The sequence below is a fragment of the Cydia strobilella genome, chromosome 1 (assembly GCF_947568885.1).
Source record: "Cydia strobilella chromosome 1, ilCydStro3.1, whole genome shotgun sequence".
In the NCBI taxonomy this organism is placed as follows: domain Eukaryota; kingdom Metazoa; phylum Arthropoda; class Insecta; order Lepidoptera; family Tortricidae; genus Cydia; species Cydia strobilella.
The window spans coordinates 17,924,990-17,948,405 of NC_086041.1; the positions used below are offsets into that span (position 1 = coordinate 17,924,990).

At 36.4% G+C, this 23,416-nt stretch overlaps 1 protein-coding gene across 1 annotated transcript in view; it reads right to left on the reverse strand.

Moving 5' to 3' along the window:
* The window catches only part of LOC134748947 (gamma-aminobutyric acid type B receptor subunit 2), a 320,538-nt gene that overhangs the window by 277,009 nt on the left and 20,113 nt on the right, over window positions 1-23,416 (reverse strand). The window contains exon 2 of the mRNA XM_063687384.1: window positions 11,127-11,159. The gene's annotated coding sequence lies outside the window, so the exon portion shown is untranslated. The remainder of the gene's footprint in view (window positions 1-11,126; window positions 11,160-23,416) is intronic.

A 23,416-nucleotide genomic window follows, 5' to 3' on the forward strand; every position in this document is an offset into this window, starting at 1 on the left:
ATTCCTTAATACTTGTTGCTTTTCTTATTTTTTCGCAACTGTATTAAAAAACGTCGTTCGATACACGTGCGGATATGTCATTCTTCACTCGTCCCGAGTCTTGCCACTCGCCTACGGCTCGTGGCAAGATATCTCGGTACCCGTGAAGTAATGACATACTTTCCGCACTAGCATCGAAATGTACTATTTCCATGCTTCACCGTGGTTTTCGCAGAAATTCGTTTACTGAATAAAATGTTTTTCTTAAGAGCCAGGCGAACAGATTGGCCTTAAATTTATTAAATGGTAATTTTTTTATGTCCTCTGGTAGGTGGTTGTAAATTTTGACTGACATCGCGTAACAATTTTTGCTGTACAGGCTCGTTCTTGTTCTAGGCAGTATTAATCTATCTGGGTGTCTTGTATTAAAGTTACATGTATATTGCCTTTTATTGTAAAAAATTGGATGGGTTTTAACAAAAATGCATATTTCCATAATATAGATACATGGGAGTGTTAACAACTTCATTTGCTGAAAGATAGGCCTGCAGCTGGTTAGAGGGTTCACATTTCGTATTGCTCGTATTGCTTTTTTTTGAGGCGATTCTAAAAATATACCACATCATTACATTTCAGCCATTTTTTTTAAATTAAAACAAAAAGAATTTTCAAAATATACCAAGTTTGGGCCCCTCCAGATACGATATGGCTGATTATTTTTTTGTACAATATACCACAAATGATACGTGATATCTTCATATCTAACCCCAAGAAAGCAATTTTGAAAATAATATTATTAACAATTTTATTTCTAAATTTTACAAAGTGACACAGTTCTACTACAATACATATTTTACGAGACTTATGGAACTATACTGCAGATACGGTACATATTAATCATAAAATGATACGTAATATCCATATACCTCCTTAACCCTTTTACTGCGCCTTTTCATCAGTTGGTATAGTTTGTTTACTTTTTGACACAAAATATCAAGGTTGTATCGTGTCCTTCAGATACGATATAAATAAAAATCCAAATGAAATTATTTTCAAAATTGCTGTCTTGGGGTTAGATATCATGATATTAGGTATCATGTGTGGTATATTATACAAAAAAAACAGTAAGGTACTTATATCGTATCTGAAGGATTACGTAAGACGCAGCGTAATAGGTAGCGAGATGCACTAAAATTAAAAACGTCAATGTGTTCCTATGTGTAATGCGATGTTGAGCACAAACTCATACGCCTAATGGCGGCTAATTAATATACCGCATAATTTAAAGGTAAGAAGTATACCTATAGGTACTTATGTTTGCAATCAAATACCGTTTTGGATAAGCAGGGCAGACCAACAACTTATATATACGTGTACCACGCCGTAGCTCGTAACAGCACGTTTCCGGCTATTGTAGCGAAAATTGTTCGTGGAATCCAAACACGCGTAGTGGACATTAACCTCGGTTTAAATATTTACTGCAAAACATTTTCGCATGCAGCCGTTTTCAAATCCTTTGTTTAAAACTCGCGATATCCGTTTCGAGGATTTACTCATAATCGGATGCATGCCGCAGCGTAATTTCCATGTCGCTGAAACAAGTCGTTCCCTGATCCAGTTAGCGAAGTTGCATGCACAGTGCACACCGCAATCGAATCATCTCTGCAGCTGCGTCTGCATAATCAAGAGTTTTATGCATGCACTATTGATTGGGTGTCAAATCTGTAGCGAACGAATATGGAGATAGCGCAAAAGTGACGATTAACCAGGTGAAGTCAAAAACTATTTACCTAGTAACTAGGGATAAAGCCCAAAGGGTTATTCCCACTAGTTACCACCAAGTTGTTACCAGTGGTAACACTGAGAATTTTTTCTCACCTTTTGCCCACGAAACCGAGTTGGTGGTTACTTTACTAATTATTGGTATTTTTTTATTTCAGTGGTAAAAGGTGGGAAAAAAATTCCAGTAAATAGCTTTTCTCACCTTTTGCCAACGAAACCGAGTTGGTGGTTACTTTACTAATTATTGGTATTTTTTTATTTCAGTGGTAAAAGGTGGGAAAAAAATTCCAGTAAATAGCTACCACTGGTAACAACTTGGTGGTAACTAGTGGGAATAATCCGGCCCAAACGTGTATTTGGTGTATTACAATACAATGGTATGAAAATGATACCGCATTCGGATTGTGTTCAGCCACCTAGCGATGATAGTTATTATGGACAAGTGCAATATTAAGCCACGGTTTAACCAGGGACAACTGTCTCACGACAAGTGTCGCCACGCCGTCGCCAGCGACGTCACTTCACTCAACGTCGCTGGCGATACGTGTCTATCCGTGGCTTTAAATGTAATGTAGTCAGTTCATTTTATACACATTAGAATTAAAAAAAGTTTTATACACAATACAATGAAAAATTGTAATGTAAACAAACTGACTAAAAATTCATGAAAGGAAAAAGTTGTACCTACACTAAAAAATTAAGACCAAGTAAGAGCAGTTTACTCTTAGTTGACGTTAAGTTATTTACAACAATTACGATCTTATATAAATCAAAGAAAGCTGATTACTTAAGAACAATAAGTGTATTTGTGATTGAACTAATAAAGTATGTATTGTTAATCCTAACAATTGTATACATTGCATCTATTTTTAACTTGTTGGCATAAAAGGTTGATTCAATCCTTAACAGCGCTTAGTTGATCTTAAGTACTAGAATCGGATCAATAGGATAGGATCAATTAGTTGGCATAATTATTTTGCTTGTAAATATTGAACAGATCTTAATTGGCTCAGTTATATATATAGCAATAGTAACAGCAATCAGAATTACCTTATTTGATGTGTCTAAGTCCTTGTTAGGCTCGTATGGAATCAAGATGCTTCATTACGACTATCAAGATATTGATAGGGCCAACCAATTTTTTTAGAATGTACATTTTATACGTACATATTGTTTATTTGAAGAAGTAACATATATAATGTAATAAATTTAAAATTAAATAAACTAACTAATCTCTAAAACTAAACTAAACTTATAAAACTTAAAATTAACCTCTAAATAAAAAATGCTCCCCAGGTCGCTATCATGTGTAATGGTGCCCAGAAGACTGGCAGCGTTACCTCTTTGGATGGCCAGACTTAGTCTCTGGCCGAAGTAGCTGCCAGCCCTCTGGTCACGTACATATTAGACGTTAAAGACCTGCAATATATCCTGTCGGTTTTGAAGTTTAGAACACACAAATCACAAAACACTGTTAATAATCCATTTAAAAAAATGCAATACTCATTACAAGTCAGTAAAGCAATTTTGAAGTTGTATAACATAATAGTTATTTGTTATACAAGGGTGCAAAGTTGTATTTTACCCGCGAGTGTGGAATTGAAACACGAGAAAGCGAAAAGATTCTATAGTTAATAGAATCCTGAGCGTAGCGAGTGTTTCAACACACGAGAAGTAAAATACATTTGCACCCGTGTGTAACACAAAACTTTTCACCTCACTATAGCGAGGAAAGTGCAACATCCACAGGCGTTAGATCATCTTTATCACTGGAATCACTCATTTTTTTACAATATTATAACAAAAACTCTGGATATTCTGTATTTTTACGTGAGAAGTTATTAAGTAAAATTTTTATTGACAACGTTGACATTTCTGACGTATGAAATGTCAATGATGCGTTTTGAAATTGCATCGACTCAACTTGTGCGTTCAGAATTATATTTAACATCATTATTAAAAAACAAACGTTTCTAAAGGAACTTTAAGGTTTATGACCTAAAATCATTAAATAAAGCTTAAATTGGTATTTTTTATTAGATTCTCAAACAATTTGTTTAATGATAATTAATATCGAACGCACCATTATTATGAACGTTTTACGTTTTGTTATCTGTCAAGCTACTTAAACACGCTCCATCCAAGGTCAAATTACTTTCCCCACTAGTGGATAAAATGCGTTTTTCCCTGCTTGTTTTAAAGGATAAAAGACAACTTTCCGAGCTACTGAGGGGAAAAAATTGTTGTATTGTAGGTATCGCATTTTTACATTACTGCCACTACTCACGCTGTTACCGTTTATCCCTACCATAGCATAGGGTTTGCCCGTAGCCATTGCAATATCATGTGTGGTAGCGGTTCAGTGGTGCTGCTTTACTATTAGTTCGATTTTCACACTCATACCCCAGATCAGGATGAATCGCTCAACTGATCTCGGTGGAGTGCAAATTTAGTAGGAGTAGATATTTCAGTGTAACTAATCAAATCCGGTCCCGGAAAATCACGACAAAAAGTGGTTCAGTTCAGATATGCAAATCTCTACTAATTGAACTAGGTCGTGGATGCGAATTCTGGCTCGTACGATTTTTACCGCGTGTTTTCGCTGAAGGAAAACATATCGATAAAAACTGCATGTCTGTGAAAAATACAAAACCCTCATATCCCTCTCGTGCATGACCGGTCTTTTTCCAGTAATGTGACGTACATAATATTATATATAAGATAATTGCCTGAGCTTACTCGTTCGAAGGTAGGTACAAAGTGAATTTAAATGAGAAAAAAACCAAATGTATTAAGTTTGTCACTAGTAGTAACGTAAGGCATGTGCAAAATAGTGTCATTGTGAAGGACGAGGAATTGGAATTGGTTGATAGTACAGTTTTTCTTGGTATAACTTTAGATTGTAAACTCCAGTGTGGTCCCCATATTGATACTCTTTCGAATAGACTGATTCTGCAGCTCTTGCAGTGAGCAAAATCCGTCAGTTAACTGATGTGAAAATAGCTCGATTAGTATATTTCAGTTACTTCCATAGCGTTATGTCATATGGTATTTTACTGTGGAGTGGTGCTTCAGAGATAAATACCATTTTTGTTCTGCAGAAGAGGCCTATTCGAGTAATATATAAAATGAACCATAGAGACTCACTTAGAGATAAATTTAAGGAAATTGACATAATGACAGTGCACTGTCAATATATTTATGAGAATATTCTGTATGTACATATAAGAATTGCCAGTTTTAAGAAAAACTGTGACATACATAATATTAATACTAGAAATAAGCATAAGCTCGCAGTGCCCTTCACTCGGCTCCATAAAATTAAAAAATCATTCATGGGTAATTATGCAAAACTTTATAATAAACTTCCAAATATCATCACTGAATTATCTGTTAATAAATTTACAAATTATGTAAAACGTAAGCTTATCTCTAAAGCGTATTATAGCACACAAGACTACATGAATAATGAAACACCGTGGCATTGTGATTGAAAATAATTAGTTATTTATTATTATGTTAACAATGATGAAATTGATAATTCAATGAACACCTAATAGGTAATCCGTATTTTTTGACATTTAGATTTTTATTCTAAAAAGTTTCTAGACTAGTATTTTTTTTATATCATTTTGGCGTTTGACGATCCTTTTGTGAAATTCTTATTATTAAGTTTGACATATCTATAATAATTAAATGTTTTTAAGAACAATAATAACTGCATCAATAAATTGCTCTGATATTTAAATTAAGGTAATATTTGTAAAAAAAATATGGCGCGATGGGATGGCCACGGTTATTCGTCCGCACATCAAAGGTAGTGGGCCAGCAGTGGTGCGTACGCATCTACCTATACACATAGCCCATTCCATAGTGCGTGCTCTCAACCATCGCATGGACATCTCTCTGGTCCAGCGCTGGACCATCGTGTAGAGCCAGGAGATAGGGGCCTGACTGACTTTTGGCGGTATGGAACCCAAGGGACGTCACTACTACAAACTATTCTTCATTTATGTGGCTTACTTTTCCCTGTGGCAATTCCAAGCAAAATGCAAAACGAAAAATTACAAGTTTAAACCAATTTCGCTACGGATTATTCTTTTGTCACGTTCTGGATATCGACGCTTTGACAGTAGCTTTGGAAGCATATTCACATGGAATTTCAATTATAGATACGTAATGAAATAAAACTATGAAAACGGATTATATCGCGTATATTGAATTTATAATAGATCCCGACGTTTCGAACCCTTTACAGCGTTCGTGGTCAACGGGTGACTGAGGAAAAACTACAAAGTGCAAAAATACCCACATACTATAAATAATGAACCATCATAGACTATAAACTTTAAGGCTGGTTGTACATGCAAAATCGGTTCATAAGGCTAGTTATACAATACAACTATTTTTTTTATCGCGTATATATATCTTTACTTGAAAAATAGTTGTTTTGTATAACTAGCCTCGTATCGCGGTAATCGAAGACTTAATATTATATAAATACGTACCTTAGTAAGTATATTATAATTATATTCCTAAGACATAGATATAATAAAATTATTATATCAATGCAACGATGACTTGAATGGATCCTGAGGTAAAATAGGTACCTACCTATACATTTAGAGTGCTTTTTAGCACTCGTGGTCAGGGAGTAGACAAGCACTTACAAGATTTGTCCGATCATAAATGATCTTACGAAATATTATATACCCCTCATCATCATGTCAGCCGATAGACGTCCACTGAATAGAATAGAATAGAAATCATTTATTCAGACAACACATCAATACAACACATATATAGCAAATACAAGACAAAGATAAACGAAACAGTAGAAATAGAGATGTGAAGCTGAAATGGTCTCCACTCAGCAATGCAGCTGGCACGACTAGCGTGGTCAACGGCGCTGGTTTTCTGTGGAGCCAGCGGAGTATGCGGGACAGCATAGTTCGGGACGGGACACGTTGTGGACGACGTGATATAATAACATATACTAACATAAATATATACATCGAATTTATATATATATATATATATATATACAAATATACATAACTTAACTTGTGAATAACTAAAGAACAGAACAGAATAGGTAATAATGACGATGACGGGATCCGGATTTTTTAAATATTTAGCTTCAGGCAGCAAAACTTTGTTGGTCCATTAGGTACGCTTTGAGTCTTGATTTAAAGGAACCTATAGTACTGCTCTGTCGGATTGGTGGCGGAAGATTATTCCAGCACTTCGTGGCAGCGTAGCGAAAGCTGCCACGGAATGCAGCGGTTCTGTGCCTTGGGCATAGTAGTCTGGGACCACGTCTGATGTGTTGATAGATGGTCAATTTCTCAAATAAGTACACCGGCCTTTTACGGTTACAGATACCAAAGAGGAGCGTAGCAAAATGTAGAATGCGTCGATTATTCATGTTTAAGAGTTTATTAGTACTCAGGTATGGACTTATGTGCGACCGAGGTGGTATCGGGAAGCAAAAGCGTGCGCAGGCATTTTGCAGTCGTTGAATAACTCTTTTGGTGCGAGCCAGTAAACAGTTCCCGTATACCGTATCCGCATAATTAAGTTTGGATAGGATAAGAGTGTCACATAATTTCACGCGCATGTCCACACTGAGATAGTTTTGCACCCTGTAAAGAACTGTTAATCTATAGAAGCAATTTCTAACCGTTTCAATGATATGGTTTTCGAAATGCAAGGAACTATCCATAAGGATTCCTAGGTTACGGGCTTCTGCCACCATGTCCACATTTTGACCTGTAATGTTTACGCTCGGATTTAAAGTATTGATTCGGTTTACTTGTTTTTTTGAACCTAACACCAGATACTTCGATTTTGTAGGATTGAGTACTAAACTATTCATTTTTGACCAAATAGCAATACGGTGCAAGTCTTCGTTCAGTCTATCAACAGCCATTTGTGTATCTTCTGGTTTAAAAGATATGTAAATCTGAATATCATCGGCGTATACATGGAATTTGCAATGACGTATGTTCTTTCCAATGTCTGCGCTGTAGAGGCTGTATAACACGGGGCTTAAAATAGAGCCTTGAGGAACTCCCCTAGACACTGGGAGTAGTTCCGACGATACGTTAGAACCGTCAGCGCCGCGTACTTCAACAAATTGTGATCGATTAGTTAGATAGCTCGCAAACCAGCTTATTGAACTATTGCTAAAACCATAATAAGCTAATTTAGATAGGAGAATGGACGTGTTAATAATATCAAACGCTCGAGAAAAATCTAAAAGTGCTAATACTGATCCCTTGCCTTCATCTTGTGCAGTTAGGATTTCATCAACTACATCCAACAGGGCTGTGGAGGTGCTGTGTCCTTTTCTGAAGCCAGATTGCCTTTCTGGTAGTATCTTGTTACTCTCAAGAAATTCGGTTAACTGCATGCATACGGCCTTCTCGAGTACTTTAGATAGGAGTGGTAATATGCTTATTGGCCTTAGGTCTTTGTAATCGGATGGGTGGGATGTTTTAGGGATGGGCTTAACTGACGCAATTTTCCACAGTTCCGGAAAGACCTTAGATTCTATAGATTTGTTTACGATGTTTGTGATTACCGATAAAGTTCTTGGAAGGGTCAGAATCACCATGTCCAGAGATATACCATCTACCCCAGTAGCGTTTGTCGATATTGATTTGATAATTTTGGCAACCGTTGTTTCATTTACAGGCTTTAAGTTGAATACAGAAGGGCCATGGCGATTAGACTCAAGGGAGATTATGTATGATAAGTCAATGTTATTATTGCCAGGTATACTTAGAAAATGCGAATTGATACAATTAGGATCATTGAGATGGGTCGGTAATTCTGAGTGTTGTGGTTTGAAATTAACTAGATTATGTTTGATATTTTTCCAAAGTTTGCTGGGATTATTAAGATTTTTATTTATATGATGCTGGAAATACGCAGATTGTTCATAATGGAGTGAAACATTTACTAGGCTTTTCAGATCTTTGTAGTAACTTTTGTGGCTATCCAATTTAGTACGGCGATATTTCGTGTGAGCCTGGTCCCGTAGGCGCATCATCTCCCTAATATTTGAAGTGATCCAAGGATAACTGTTTTCTTTAATGTATGCTTTTTTTAAGGGCGCGTAGGTATCAAAAATATTTATCAAACAGTAATTAAACTGAGCTACCATTTCATCGACGCTGCCCTTCACTATTTCCTCCCAGTTAACAATATTTATAGTATTATTAAAATCGCTCATATTAATATTTTTAATAGGCCTATATAAAAACATTTTCGACGGCGGTTTAACTTTTTTAATATTTAGTTGACAGGTAATAAAAGCATGACTGCTGAGGTCGGGGATGTGATTTACGGACACATTAGACACCGATTTGTTGCAGCAGATAACATCAATGAGAGTTTCACTGCGTTCTGTAAAGTGCGTCGGCTGGGTTACGTACTGCGATAACTGCATATAATTAAAAAAATTGATTAGCTTCTTTGTATTGGACTCCTGTTTATTCAAAACATTAATATTAAAATCGCCTAATAAAATGATGTAATCGAACATGGCAAAAGTGGTTAAGGAATCAGTAAGTGCATCCAGAAATGTGTCAACGTCAAACCAGGGAGGTCGATACGCAGTACCTACAGCTAGTCTGAGACCACTGATATTGAGGCTAAGCCACATCTGCTCAACTAATGGCGCTTCGGGGTGCTGCAGCCGTCGCGCGGTGATGCCGCGCCGCAGGTACATGCCGACTCCGCCGCCGCGCGCGCGCTCGCCCGCGGCGTCGCGCGGCACGTGCCGCAGCCGGTACCCCGGCGGCGCTGGAGCGCGGGCCTCTTGCCCGGCTCTCAACCAGGTCTCGCATATGGCCATTATATCTACATCATAGCGTGCCATGGCAACAAGAAACTCATTATGTCGAGTACCGAGTGAACCAGGGTTTAAGAGCCCAAGGGTCAGTTTTTTATTTGTAATAAACTGTAATACAAAAGAGAATAAAATTTCACAATATTTACAGTGAAGTTGGTACAGTCTTAAGTGTGAGGCATGTCGCCAGTCATAAATGTCAAGACATAACGAGTATATGGGCGCACACCTGCATGCCGTATTCATGTATGTATCCTTACTACTAATGCGATTAAACAGTAAAAACCGGTTGTGTTTACTTGAGAAATGACAAATATCGCGTAGTAACCTTTTATGCGCTGCCGGGTCCATAAAGTATTTTAAATAGGATATAAGTGAATACATAAAACAAAAATAAGTATACCATGCCATAATTATTTTAAAGTAAATATACGTTTCGATAAGCATGCTAGTGCAGTACAATGTATAGATAGTGTTATATAGATAATATGTCGTCCAGTGAACTGTCCACAACAATAATACATAGGCTGCCATAAAAATAAACTTAGGTTTACAAAATACATGCGTAACTATTTTAGTACTCTTAGCACTTAATTTAAAATGGTAAACATATAGCAGACTATAGTCGTTATAATAATTATCGTTTGAGTAGCTATTGTTATTGTTATAATAATATACAAAATTAAACACATTAAACACTCCCAGAGGGCTCCGAACCAAAAACCTGGTGCAGTTCAGCTTCCGTGCGGATGCGGCGGGGGGGGTCTTTTTGGCTGCTCTGCACATAAATGGCACCATCTCGTGTCCACGGGTGACGCCACTCTAGACGTCTAGCTGCTGACACTGCTGGACATAGGCCTCCCCCAAGGCTCGCCACTCCGACCGATCCTGTGCCGCTCGCATCCACCGAATTCCCGCGACCTTCACCAGGTCGTCGCTCCACCTCGTTGGAGGCCTACCGGCAGTTCGTCTTCCGGTACGCGAACGCCACTCCAGAACCTTCCGGCCCCACCGGCCATCAGTTCCGCGAGCAATGTGCCCCGCCCACTGCCACTTAAGGTTTGCAATTCTGCGAGATATGTCGGTGACCCTAGTTCTACTGCGGATATCATAATTTCTGATTCTATCACGCAGAGAAACCCCGAGCATAGCTCTCTCCATTGCCCTTTGCGTGACCTTGAGCCTTCTTATGAGGCCCATCGTTAGCGCCCACGTCTCAGATCCGTATGTCATCACTGGCAACACACACTGGTCAAAGACTTTTGACTTAAGACACTGCGGCAATTTGGACGAAAAGATACTGTGGAGCTTCCCGAACGCTGCCCAACCGAGTCGGATTCGACGAGTGACCTCTTTCTCGAAGTTGGACCTACCTAACTGGACTGTTTGTCCCAGGTATACATAATCGTCAACAACTTCGAGCGCAGAGCCTCCGATTAATACGGGAGTTGGCATATGGTTGGTTATATACCCCTGCCTGCTAAATAATAAAGTAAAGTTTACTCACGTCCGAAATCCATTTGCCTTTCGCGATCGCCAACTGAAACAGAATTATTCGAATTCAGGTTTAATTGTTACTGCTCTGTATATAGTATAACACTGTAATCTATATCACATAACGTTATACTGTGTTATCAATTAGCAGTATACGGATCTAATCGGCTTAGGCGTGCTACTGAAATCGCTTACATTACGCAGGCGAGCCAAGCTTTAACGTTTTCATATCTCATGCTCTGAAAGTGGGTGGGTGTTGTTCTAGAAAGTGCGCAGAAAGTGATACGTTTCTGTTCTAGTGTAGAAAAATGGTGTACTCCTCTGCGTCCCCGTCCCACGAGCAACTGGGTGGAAAAAAATGGAAAAATAGTGTCTTAATTGCCCTGCCTGGAACAATTGGTAATTGTTCTAATTTTACTAATCCCGCATTGAATCTTTTTTTTTTCAAAAATGATGTAAGTAAATTGTTAATAGTTATTTGTTAAGCAAGGCTGCAAAGTGGTTATTTGGCGTGAGTGTTGAAATTGAAAGCTGAGCGAGCGAAGGAACCTAAGATTAAATCGATCGCTTCGGTCATGGTTCAAAGATAGATTCCTGAGCGTAGCGAGTCTTTCAAGACACAAGACGCTAAATAATTTTGCAGCCGTGCGGAACACACAACTTTTCACCTCACTACAGCGAGGAAAATGCGAGATGCAAGAAAAAATAAGCAAAAAAAAAAATATATAAAAATAATCATATTAAATTTTGCCCTCTATTTAACATATCAAATTTAAGACATAACACACTCAAATACAAACAAAAAGCACTTATTCATCGTGTTCGAAATTCAAATGACTTTTTCACGCTAGTGGATAAAGCTGACTTTTGCACGCAGATTCCGCGCTATAAACTGAGGTTTTCCGAGCGAGTGAAGTGAAAATATAATTATTCTTGATTTCTTTTGTTGAATTGTAGTTACTCGATTACATAAGGCGGGGGAACCAAAAGGAATACACCAAAATATTTTTTAAACCTTACTCTTGCGTAAATGAGCAAAGGCAGAATCTTATACAGCCACAGTTAAACGTTTGGTTTTTAAAGTTATTTAGCACTATATTCATGAAAATAACCTAAAATATAAGATAAAAACGTCGCTAAAGAAATCAATAATGAAACCGATTTTTAAAAAGGGTGACAAATTAGACGTAAGTAATTACAGGCCTATAACACTTATTCCAGTTATATCAAAAATCTTTGAAAGGGCCATGTATAACCGGATAGAAAAATTCTTAAACAAAAACAATATTTTAAAACAAGAGCAGTATGGTTTCAGAAAAAATAAGTCTACAACTTTGGCAAATTTTCAATTAAACAATAAAATCACTGAATGCATTGACAGAGGTATTCCTGTGGGGGTACTGTTGCTTGATATGACAAAGGCCTTTGACACTGTGTGTCACCGAAAGTTGCTGCAAAAGCTGGAAAATACAGGAATCCGTGGTCTTTCCCACTCATGGCTCAAAAGCTATTTGACTGACAGAATACAATGCACACAGATAGGAAGAGTGGAAAACAATGAGCTTATGTCTTACAAATCAGAGTACAAACTAAATTCTTATGGCGTTCCTCAGGGGAGTATCCTGGGCCCTCTCCTATTTCTTGTTTACATTAACGATTTACCTGATACAACAAAGCATGAATGCATCCTTTTTGCTGATGATACGACTGTCATAATTAAGGAAACAAATATTAACAATTATAAACTAGATTTAAATCTTGCTTTAAAGGATATAGTTACATGGCTAAGTCAAAATAGTCTCAAAATAAATTTCAGTAAAACGAAACTTGTGCAATTCAAATCTTATAAAGCCATAAAACAAGATATAAAAGTTAGTCACGACAACACCGATATTGAAGAAGTTGATAGTACGCGATTTCTAGGAATAACTCTAGATACATATTGTAATTGGAAAGACCAGGTCGCCGTAGTATGTAAAAAAATTGACAAATTCTGTTTCGTGTTGTGGCGACTTAAACAAACAGTTTCCATGAAAACAGCTCTTATGGCTTACCATGGATACATTGCATCTGTACTAAGATACGGGATCATTATGTGGGGGAATTCCGTACATGCTGACCAAGCCTTTGTAGCACAAAAGAAATGTGTAAGGGCTATATGCAGTGCCCGCTACAGGGAATCCTGTCAACCCTTGTTTCCTAAGCTAAATATACTTACACTGCCCTGCCTTTACATATACGAGGTTTCACTATTTGTTAAGCAAAATCCAGACCTCTTTCCTACACCGGGGAACGTTTCCAACAGGTCCATAAGACAATACCAAATGCCAATACCGCCACACAGTCTAGCAGTCAGAAAAAAGAGTGCATACATTATGTGCATTAGAATCTTTAACAAAATTCCTGTGGCATTAAAAAATTTATCAACTCCGGAGTTCAAACGTAAACTCTATGAACTGTTATGTAAGTGTTGTTTTTATAATATTGATGACTTTCTTAATCATAAATTTTAATCTTATGTTAATTTCTAATGTTAATTCTTAAGCTTATGTATGTATGACATCCTTTCTAATTTTGTAATTACTTTGACTTTTATATTCGAAATGGCGTAACTTTATAACTGGACATTGTATAAACTGTATAAATTGAACTATGTTGTAAGATAATTATTATTATTAAGTAGTATTATTAATTTTCTGTGATTTGGCGAAATTCTACTATTGTTAGTAGCGAATCAAGCCAATATACAGTGCATGTACACCTGTATAGGTAGATCCTTGGTAAAACAAACTCAAAATATTGTACCCAACACCTACATATGTAACCCAATATTCATATGCAAATAAATCATTCATTCATTCATTCAAAAATTGCTTATTTTATTCATTACATTGTTATTTAATATTTAAATTCTTTGAAATACTTTTATTATGCCATTGACTATTGGGAGTTTTCGAACGAAAAAGTAATAAATTAAGAAATAAGAGGCAATCCCGCTGATTTTAATACTTTTCAACACACTGGCTCAAAACGACGTTTTTATTTCACCGATTTTTGGCTCATAATCCTATATATTAAACACGCGTGCTTTTTAACCGACTTCAAGATTTCAAAAGGAGGACCCCGTTTTTGTCAAAACGCAGTTCTGATGATGGGATCCATGAGGAATCGAGGGAACTCCTCAAATGCTTATATAGTGATTTTAGTATTTTCATCAACAAATCAAGCATTTACATTTAAAAAAGTGACATTTGATGAAGTGGAACTGCTGATGATGATCAGAACGGAACTCTTCAATGACGCATAGTTCACGTTTGGCGATTTGTCCTCTTCGTTATGTTTGTTAAGCAAGTTAGGTTTTCAAGAAACATTTTTGTCAAGCTCGAGTTCTGATGATGGGATCCATGAGGAATCGAGGGAACTCCTCACATGTGAAAGGCATACATATAGTGATTTTTGTATTTTTATCAACAAATCCAGCATTTCCATTTTAAAAAGTGACATTTGATGAAGTGGAACTGCTGATGATGATCAGAATGGAACTCTTTAATGACGCATAGTTTACGTTTGGCGATTTGTCCTCTTCTTTATGTTTGTTAAGCAACTTAAGTTTTTAAGGCATATTTTTGTCAAGCTCGAGTTCTGATGATGAGACCCATGAGGAACCGAGGGAACTCCTCAAATGTGAAATGCATACATATTGTGATTTTTGTATGTTCATCAACAAATCCAGCATTTGCATTTAAAAAAGTGACATTTGATTAAGTGGAACTGCTGATGATGATCAGAATGGAACTTTTCAATGACACATAGTTCACGTTTGGCGATTTGTTCTCTTCCTTATGGACCCAGACCCAAACTTGGACCCGGACTCGGACCCGGACCCGGGTCTGGACATGGACCCCAACTCGGATCCGGACCCGGACCGAACTCTGACCCAAACTTGGACCCGGACAGCCGGACACGGACCCGGACTCGGACCTGGACCCAGACCCGGACCCGGAAATGCTACTAGAAAAATGGGTTAGTTTAAGTTAGAACTGTGACCCTTACAGAAACGAAATGCTATCATAAAAGTAGGTTAGGTTAGGTTAGAACTGCGACCCTTACAAAAACGAAATGCTACTTGAAAAGTGGGTGGTTGTACCTCCTTTTCTACATTATTAGGCAATATTATAATAATTAGGCAATTAGGTAAAATTAGTCAAAAGGTGGATTAGGATAATTACGCAAAATATGCTGTCAATTTCATTTCATTGTCTGGAATCTAAGAGTGCACCATCAACAATAAGTAAACTTTCAGCGGCATCCCCCATTGAAGTCGGTTTTTTTTTCTTAAAAATTATACAGTATACACTCGTGCTTTTTCATAATATTATCCGACTGAGTAAAGAAGCTAACTGATTGCTAATAAAATGCATGGAAACGGAGCCTTCTTTAATTGGTCGGACTGGCGGGCACCGGCGCGCCCGACCGTCTGCCGCGGCGCCGGGGCCAGGGGCGGCCGGCAGTATGACAGATTTTACACTTCTACTGTTTTATTAAAATTTGATTCACATGAATAGTACATTACTACAAAGGCCGGGAAGTAAGGGGTTGCCGGCCGAATGCATATATACGGCCGAACGTAGTGAGGCCGGATAGTTATGAGGCCTACAACCCCTTTTCACGCCGATGTATGTATAGTGCTTTTCTCAAACATGCAATAAAAATAAATAAAGAAATCTCCACGAAATCAAAGTTTTAATTCTAAAGAAACTAAAAGCAAACTAGGCACAAAATATAACTACCACCTGTACCTATCTTTATCACACGTGTCGTATATTTTACACATGTAGTTAATCAATTTATTACACAAATGTTCAAAGGTATATTTATGTATCTTTGATTTTTCGCCTTGCATCCTTCTGACTGTAGTTTTAGCCACATAACTAAGATTACATCGTTTTTTATGTTGATATTATGCTTCACATACATCGTTGCCTTAAACATGGAGTATAATTAACAGGTATTTATTTAATATTTTCGTCGGAACTCATATTAAATAACACAATAAACAACGCACAATAAATCCAATAAAATAGAATTACAGATACACAATGAAAAATGTTCAACTTTACCTCCAAAACGATTAAAAAAACACCAATGCGTGTTTGAGTAGACATTTTTACCGCTAATATTTAAATGAAATATAGTTTGTCAAAGGACTGTCTCATTTCAAACATAGACAGAGATAATCATACTATCTTTGTCTTACACTGGTACTAGCACTCAAAAGAAAAGGATGAGTATAGTTTTTTTGTTCTTATTTACTGACAAACTGGTTTGACCAACTATATTTTAAATCTGTATTTATAGGTAAATTTGCAATTCAATATTATTGGAATTTGTTAATAATGTTTTATTTATATATTTTTTGTAAATTCGATACAAATATAACTGCAAAATATATTAATTATCGTTTATTGTTTTTTTTTAAAGGGGTATTGGCAGAATGTCATTCCGAACCATAAGCAAATATTGGTTATAGTTTTTTTTTGGCTGAATGCCATGATGCTGTGTCACAAATATATGTGAAATGGAAATTAAAAAAGAGCCACTTCCCGGCCTAGGCCTGCAACTTTGTATGAAATTTCATTACAGGCCCCTCGTCTAGCCGCGCCGGAGTCGTGATACTTCCCAGCCTAATATAAAGAACGTAATATCAATATTACATAGCATGTTTGAGAAAAGTTTATTTTTTTCCTCGCAAGTGTGTTGAAAAACGTCGTATGAAACGCGTGTGCATTGGTCATTACACACATCGGCTTTCTTATTAAACAATATCGCCTCGTGTGTAATGACCAACTTAGCACACTTGTATCACAATGCACTAATAATGAACAAATTATTTTAAAATTACTGCAGTTTGTTGTTGAAAATATGTGTGTTTTCGTAAATATTGCAATCTACATAAATGTTTTTCGCTAGGGGTTATTATTTATTTTCACACATGTAAAGTCTCCGATTGCAAGTAAGTCCTAAGGAAAAAACCATGGCCGTAGGTCTATTAGTTACTTTAATAACTGATTTTGCAAAATTGCCTTGTCTTGTTTGATTTCCTCGCATTCGATATGAAAAGTAGTGTTTAACTCGGGTGAAAGGCACCATTTCCGTCTCGGACTAAACTACCTCAACAGAAATGGGTGCCTTTCAACCCTTGGTTAACAATCTACTATTTCCAGTGTATGTATTTGTGCTCTCCAAATATGAATACCTAGTTGTTACAGAGCAGGAAATCACAGTTGCATTGGACTTAATTGACCGAGATATAGACCGTGATTACCTTTTGTATTGTTTTTGAGCTCCCGATATCGACGGTCTATATCCCGGTCAATATAAGTCTAGTGAAACTAACCGTAAATCATTCAAAACTCTTACCTACAGTTGCATTAGTGCTGTTGACCCTAGCTCGGCAAGCAATAAGATTACACGGCTAGCTGTCGTACTGTTTACTAACTAAGATCAATACTGAAAGGTATTAATAATTGTAAATTTTGAGTTAAAGAGGTGATGTTGCGAGTGTTGCCACTGTCTACCTATGCGATCCGGTTTTCGTGTGTAGGTATTTCATTATAGACTTCTAAATTAGGTAGAGTCTCTTTTCACACAGACTTTACCTGCAAATAATTTTCAGCCGATTGAGTTCTTAATTTATTAATTTATCTTCACAATCTTGTGATGTTAGTTTTATGGTAAAAGTCGTCTTATCCATCTTAAATCTTAAATGCACTTTAAAGGTAATTTTAGAAACCTATTTTAGATTCATCTTTTACACATTTTTTTGTTTTTTTTTACATTATATTTATAGCTACCGTAAAATTGTCCTACTTTGCTTCTTGGTAACTATGCTCCAATTAAAAAAACCAGCCAAGTGCGAGTCGGACTCGCGCACCGAGGGTTCCGTACTTTTTATTATTTGTTGTTATAGCGGCAACAGAAATACATCATCTGTGAAAATTTATATCACGGTTCATGAGATACAGCCTGGTGACAGACGGACAGCGGAGTTTTAGTAATAGGGTCCCGTTTGTACCCTTTGGGTACGGAACCCTAAAAAGGGCTTCACATCTAATATATTCAAACATAATATTTCTATATTATTATTTATATACTCAAATAAACGACATTGTATATATATTATGAATTGCTACATACGTTAGTCATAAAATTAATCTCTCTTTTTTTGCGGGGCCTATTAATTTTGCGCACTATGGGGTAACTTTGCACCCCTAAGTAAACTATAGGTAAGAGCAAAAATACCCCAAACAATGGGTCTCTTGTGCTCCTTATTCATAGCTTCGTTTTATATTAAACAACATTACATAACATTAAATAATTTCACGGTTTAGACTCACTTGTTTTAGTCACTCGCGCGACATGTAATACACGGTCGTCGTGAACGCTGCTCGCACCATTAGTGCTTGAGAAAGGAGGCCTAGGCTCTCCGAAACATGTCGCGCGAGTGACTAAAACAAGTGAGTAAACCGTGAAATTATTTAATGTTAGTATGTCTCACAACAGTTTAAATTCGAACATTTCATAAAGTTGATTTACCGATAAAATATGTTAGATAAGATGTTCTTCTTAATATTTAATTCGTCTGAATATTTAATAATGAACAGTTTAAAAAATTATTCAAAATTTCCTTAAAGTGCAGCAAATATTGGAGCAGAGTGGGACTATTTTACGGTAATCTGATTCTTTGCAACGCTACCAAGAACCTATTTGCACAGAACTATTTATAAGTAGGTACGTGTATCAAAGTTTACCACGGAACTAGTTTCAGCCATGCAATATGCATGAGCGTCATGAGCGCTGTATCATCGACTTCCAATAAGTGGGCTCAAAGCTATCTAATCCCGACAGCGTGCCATAATCGACGGGCATTTTAGCCATACTAGTAATAACGATCAATGCAAACTGTCCCTGTCTAGTATGCTTGTGTCAGAATAACATTAGCGATGTTTATTTTATGATACATTTTAGTAAATACCTGTGAAACTGGTAAGAATCATTTCTATAGAAACACTTCCTGGCATGGGATGGGCGAACTTGTTCCAGCTTACATTAAGTGGAATTAGTTCGTAATCATACTTGATATTTCATATTTATTTATTGCAACCATGGTTTTATAGGTATTACAAATTCTTGGTAGTTCCACATGGACCTCGTGGGGGCATAGCAATATTACATGCATACTTAGGATCTTATCTTAAATCTATGTGTATAATATAAAAGTAGGTCAATTTAGTAGTTTATATACATATAAGCCGAATTGAATCAGATAATTGTCAGTGTCTTAAATACAAAATAAACGGGCAAATAATAATTATTAAGTGATGTCAAATTATATAAGTATTAAAATAATAAGAATGTAAATGTTTTAGAAAAAGGATTAATATTAGAGTGCAATATGTCAATAATTTGATTCAATTTAACCTTATCTACAATATTATCCAAATTTAAAATTAGTGCACAAAAATAATCGTACATATATTGGACGATTTTATTTAAAATTGTACGCACACATGCATTTGATTTTTTAAATTTTTTAACTGCTTACCCAAGTAACATTAAGAACTAATTTTAAGGGATAGAAGAGATTTATATAAGCGCCTATTTACTCTTTAGGTGTTCTTAGTGCTCTAAAAATAGGAGTTATAGCCGACTATAACCTCGTTTTAACCCCGGATTGGGCACAATTTTTATCACCTAAAGATTTATAACAGTGCTACAGTAGGGTTAGCGGACAAAAAAAGAGACATATGAGCGGTATAGTGGAGCTACAATAGTGGTAATTAATTCTTTAGGAGCTAAATGGGTTGCATATAAGTGACTACAAACTGTCTGAGTTGTAGGGTAGCTCTAGAAAAACGATACTTTCGGCTTTAGGCGGTACATCAGGGTTTCTTATCGACATCTGTGACACTCGAGGAGATAATTACACATTATTTGCCTTTGATTTTAAATCTTTAGGTTACATCTGTTTCTTTTTCTGTGTTATTCGTTATGCCTGTTAGAACTTAAATGTAGACAACAACATAGAATGAAATATCTAATGGCGGATGCGCATAAGTGAATTTGGGACTATTTATATAACTTGTACATGCGTGGATACATGGTTGCGAAAATAATTACACTGTGAATTACTATATACATTATTAACAAATAATTGAAGGGCCTGTTATCTGATGCGTATTTACCTAAGTCAATTATTCTATAATATGTGTTCCGTCGTATTTATTTTATGAAAAAAAAAATACAATTTAGGTTATTCCGTGATTTTAGTACAATACTAATAGTGTAAGAACTAGAGTGATTAAATTATGAATTTTAGGTAATGGTTTTGTCCTAATTTTAAATTTCTATTCTGCACTTAGACACCAAAAAATGGCGCTATAGCTTTAGCCTTTAAGTTGGATTTTTTTTAACATCTGAAGATATATTGAAGTTTACACCAACTCTTTATTGCCACTTACATATTTACAATAATGGTATAAGAGATTTGTTTACCGACTTAAAAGTTTAAAGATAGTTAATGGCAGCTGTTAGTAAGCGCACTGATTTTAGGGATCCGTACTGGTCGTACGAGACCCCTGCTCATAAAGGACGATCGGTAAATTGGAACGAAACATTTTTCAGGTTTTATTTTCTGTTATTATATTACTTTTTGTTGCAATCAATTAGAGATATAGAAGTGACCTTTAATTGTGTTACTGAACCTAAGGTAACATACGGGTACTATTTGAGACTTGAGGTTCTACAACGTAAACGGATAACTCCGCTATTCCACCCTAAATCATAAAAGCGTGTCAATTAACACTTGCGGCATACGGCGTTAAAAATCACTAGTTAGCACCATTAAATAACTTGAGCAGTTAATGGCTACCTTGTTACGACTAAAAGGGTTATAAAAGAGTTAGTTATCGTCTGTCAAGAACCTTAAGTGCATAATGCAGGTGCTTACTGCTTATAAAGCTCTTAAGGTTGTAAAATTTGCTTAAGGCTATAACACAAACTGCTTAGGCTGTATTATAACGTCAAAATAGCTACAATACCTCTCTATGAGATAACTAACTCTTGTAAACCCTTTTTTACAACTGTGACCTATAAAACCGTTAATATAGCGTCGTTTTACGTCTTTTAGTTACAAATTAAGTGCTAAGTGTCGCCTAATTGTTTGTTGGGTAGTAATTAAATTTTAGAAAAGTGGTGCGTACATATTTATATAGACGACTATTTGTTCTAAACCATTACGGTTTGTTTTTTATGCCCATTCAGACTGTAAACAAATATGACAGATTTTGTTACCATTTGACGTACCGTAAAATCAGGTAACTACATATAGTCCTTAAGGGTCCTCGGCAAGCTCGGTTCTCCATACAAACGTAGCTACGCTCTCATTTTAAAACGAGAAGCTAGTTTGCTCTGAAATTTTGGACTTACAATAGGATAAGGTATATCTATGTCTCTAATTAGTTTATGTAGCTTCAGATACCATAGTTAAAAAAATACAGCAAATTTAAGTTTTTCATACAAAACTTGTTTTTGCTCTATTTTGCTTGTTTTATAAACTGGAAACTAATTACAAACCTAGATATACCTCGTGTCATTGTATGTGCAAAGTTTCATTACAATCCAACACGTAGTTTTAAAATGAGAACGAAACTCCGTTTGTATGGGAAGGTGAAATTCGGCCGAGCTTACCGGGGACTCTTAAGTACAACTATTGACACTATGGTCCAGTTTGTAACGTTGATTCTTAACGAGCCTAACGACTGCCAGAAAAATAGATTAGGTTAGAGCATAGCATTAAAATACCCATAGGGAAAAATAAATAAAAACACTTAAATTCATCAAATCAACTTTAATTCAACTAGATAACTTTATGCCACCTAAATATTATGCAGTACGAAATCTACGAAATCAATATTTGTTTAAAAGACTATTAGGTATGATCATCAGCAGTGTGCCAAAATATGGTTCTGGATTATCAAACTCTGCGAAGTGAACAATCACTAAGCGTACAAATTAATGCTAAATGATACTATGCGAAAGGCAATTATGTCAAACGACATTTCTGCCAAGTAACATTAAGCAATACAAACATATGTCAAAAAACTTTATGCAACACATTACCTATAGTAAACCGGAGGAGCTTATATTTTCCAGTTATTATTGCAACAACCGAAATAAAAAAAAATAAGTATTTGTCAAATATTCGGCAATTAAACGGATAATTCGGCTGTATACGAACATAGGGAAACTTGCCGAATAATGACCGACTATTCGGCCCATCTCTAGTAAAAACCTACTTTCCCGACACAAGCTGCGCAGCCTAAGTATTTGTTCATCATTTCGGAATATCTGAATAAAGCGTTTCCAGTGACGATCCAATACGTAGGGCGACCATCCGTCATGACTCATGACATGACGGCATCCCTATGGCACATTCCGAAGAGATCATCTAAGCTCAAGATAAAATTTTAAGATCGTTTATTGCCATTTTTATTCAAATCAAACAGTATATAATATCTTTGAATTGTTGTGAAATATACTGAAATAAGCTTTCTTAGGCAGTCGATTCAGAAAAAAACGTGTTATTTAATCACATTATATTATATTTAGAGAAACTATGTACGTTAGTTAAACAGCAAATTGGTTTCCGCCATGTGAAATGCACTTTTCATGGCATAAAGTGAGTGTTAGTAATAAATACACCTTATACATTTATCTTTGCATATTGCTCCTAAACCATAGTGAGTAAAAATAGTAAGTGTCAGTCGTTTACCTATTAGTAAACGTAAGGACTGGGAGAAGTGTATTCGACATCTCGAGGTTCAAACACACACACATCACCTAAGGTGTCTAAGACATATACTCAGAATCAAATGGGAAGACCGAGTTCCAAATTCTGAGGTCATGCGTCGTTCCGGGCTCTATGGTATGGAGGCTCTACTAATGCAGCGACAGCTATGGTGGTGTGGGCATGTCCTCCGTATGGATGACCGCCGCTTGGCCAAAACCGTATCTTACTCTGAATTGGTGGAAGGCAAGCGGAAGCACGGCGGTCAGCATCTGCGTTATAAGGACGTGCTCAAACGACACCTGAACGCTTGCAACATCGATCCTGAGCGTTGGGAGGAGCTTGCTACAGTCATCTTGGCGGTCGACCATCTTTAACCGCATCAAATTATTTGAAGAAACCCGCCTCAATACCTTAGATGTCAAACGCCAACAACGTAAAGAAAGACCGAAGCC